Source organism: Meles meles, chromosome 4 (genome assembly GCF_922984935.1).
Source record: "Meles meles chromosome 4, mMelMel3.1 paternal haplotype, whole genome shotgun sequence".
Taxonomy (NCBI): domain Eukaryota; kingdom Metazoa; phylum Chordata; class Mammalia; order Carnivora; family Mustelidae; genus Meles; species Meles meles.
In genome coordinates, this window is record NC_060069.1 from 20,334,771 (window position 1) to 20,337,928 (window position 3,158).

Sequence of the window (3,158 nt, forward strand, 5' to 3'; positions counted from 1 at the left end):
TGATCCATTTTGAGTTAATTTTCGTATGTGGTGTGAGGTAGTGGTCCAGCCTCATTCCTTTGCATATGGATGGATATCCAGTTGTCCCGTCATCCATTTCATAATGGCTGAACATAAGCCTAAGAGAACATTTGCAAATGTGTTGCAAGAATTCTGTATTCTGAGGAAAATATGATAAAATGATCTGAAATAAATGGTTGGTAGGATATCATGAGACATGTAATGATTCATTATTATAAATTTGTCCAGGTTTCCTGTTATCCAAAGGAAAGTTATATGTGCCTGGTCCAATTCATCAAAGGTATGCATTGACTGTGGAATGGAGATAGTTCATCAGGCTTTTCTACAACCTGCCTCGTAGACTTCAGTTATGTTTCCCCTCCTCTTTAATTTCTCTGGTACCCTATACAGAGAAGCAGTTCCATGGAGAACAGGATTTCTCCGGATATAGGTAGCTTCTCCACTTAACTTAGTAAATGAGCAGCTGTATTAATAATCGGTTTCTTGCAGATTTGGTAAACATGATCTTACCTACAATCTAATCATCTCAGAATCAAAAAAAATTATATCCTACTTCCGTTTTGCAAAGCTGAGAAACCAATTGAGGACAGCGGAAATGCTATCAGTGAGGGCTCATCTTCGTGGCCAGCTGGTTTTTCCTTCTCTGACAGTTTTACTTAAATGTAGCACCTAAAAGAAGGGAGAGCATTAAATCTATGCTTAAGATGTGTAATATCAAGGTGCGGCCTCGGGGCGTGTGTGGGAGGAGGGAGAGTGCTGGATGATCTGGGTGCCTATAGTGCCACATCATAAAAGTACTTGGTATCTGCCTTACATGGTAAGAAAAGCTGAGGTGGGATAAAGCAGAAGACAGTGCAATCATATTTGGAGAGATTCTGGCCTCTGCCACTAGCTGACTTTACAGGGTTGAGCCATTTCCATGTTTCTGTCACACTTGGTGATCTCATCTGTAAATTGGGCATGCATATCATTACTTGAATTTGTTGACATGGAGCATTCAAGGAACAACCAGCACCATTCTTTTTTTTATTTTTTTAAAGATTTTATTTATTTATTTGACAGAGAGAGATCACAAGTAGACAGAGAGGCAAGCAGAGAGAGAGGGGAAAGCAGGCTCCCTGCCAAGCAGAGAGCCCGATGCAGGACTCGATCCCAGGACCCCGAGATCATGACCTGAGCCGTAGGCAGCGGCTTAACCCACTGAGCTACCCAGGCGCCCCCAGCACCATTCTTAATACTTGGTACATTCATCAAATGTTAGCATCCTTCTAGCTCTCTCTCAGACTAACCTAGACACTGCCCTTGATATTGGTGAAGAAGTCAAGTTTGCTGACAAGTTTAAATTTGGAGTTACCTTTGGCGTAACACCCACCCATTTTTTCTGTCACCAGCCATGATCACAAAGTAAGTGTCTGCTGAATTCTCTCAAACATCCTTATCCCCAGCTTCTCAGTGGATTAAGACAAACAGTAATTTTCTCTGGAGATCAAGACTTAGATGTTTAATCTGTTGTTAGAATACAAGGCAGGTCCTTAGACCTATGGCCATCTTAGTGGTGGCTAATGGTGGGTGATCAGAGATCATTCGTTGTGACGAAAACAATTTCTTTCCCTCACACCTTGGATATCATTATGAATTCCTCATGGGACTCTATTATTATCTGCTTTGTGTCACTTTTGTGAATTTCCTCCTCTGCCTTCCCCATCCCTCAGAAAGGGTGCAATTACAAATTCACAAAACAATTGAACTTGGAGTTTGAAACAGCATTTCACCCTTGGCAACCAAAATCCTTAATTATTATGCACCTTGCAAGTGAAAAAATAAAAGCTAAAAAAGATAAAATTTATCTTGATGAATAAGAATCAGTACTTGCCATGAAGAGCTTTTACAAAGCTGAAGTTTGGGTGAAAAAACTGTAATTTTAGATTCTGATTGTACAGATTTTATACCATATCAGAGTGGTTTATGCAATATAATTTTACTTTTTAATTGAGCTGCTGAAGTCCAAAGACTACCAGAGCCTGACCTTTTGTTTTGTTTTTGTTTTACTTTCTGATATTAATAACATGAGATCCTTCATTCATATGGTTATTTTAAGTACCACTACTGGGAAATACTGATGGAAACAAACTTTCCTTGTTGACCTGAAAGAGAAATTCAGGATACAGAGAATATACACGCGTATATACAGTGTTTTGGCTTGTTTTTATTGAGATATAGTTGACATATAAAATTTCCTTTGTTATAGGGGCGCCTGGGTGGCTCAGTGGGTTGAGCCGCTGCCTTCGGCTCCGGTCATGATCTCAGGGTCCTGGGATCAAGTCCCGCATCGGGCTCTCTGCTCAGCAGCGAGCCTGCTTCCCTCTCTCTCTCTCTGCCTGCCTCTCTGTCTACTTGTGATCTCTCTCTGTCAAATAAATAAATAAAATCTTTAAAAAAAAAAAATTTCCTTTGTTATAGATACACAATGTAATGATTCAGTATTTGTGTGCATTGTGAAATGATCTAAGTCTGGTTACCATCTGTCACCAAACAAAGTTACAAAAAAAAATTGGGGGGGGGATAAGAAACGTGAGGATTTACTCTCTTACAATTTTCAAATATGCACTGTAATATTATTGACTAGTCACCATACTGTCGATTATATCCTGATGAATTACGTATTTTATGACTGGAAGATTGTACCTCTTGACTCCCTTCCTCCACCCCCTTTAGTGACAACCCCCTTCCTGCCTCCCTGTTAACAAACACCACTGTGTTCTCTGTATCTGAATTTTGTTTTGCTTGTTCATTTGCTTTAGTTTTTAGATTGCAAATACAAGTGAGATCATACAGAATTTGTCTTTCTGTGATTTATTTCACTTAGAATAATACCTTCAAGGTCCATTTATGTTGTCATAAATGGCAAGATATGGCTGACATAATATTCTTTTGTGTGCGTGTGTGTGTTTTATATACATTCATATGTTTATGGACATTTAGGTTGCTAATGTATCTTAACTATTATAAGTAATGCTGCAATGAACACAGGAGTGCATATACTTTTTTGAGTTAGTGTTTTCATTTTCTTCATATACCCAGAAGTGGAACTGGTGGATCACATGGTGGTTCTCTTTTTAATTTTTTGAGGAACTTTC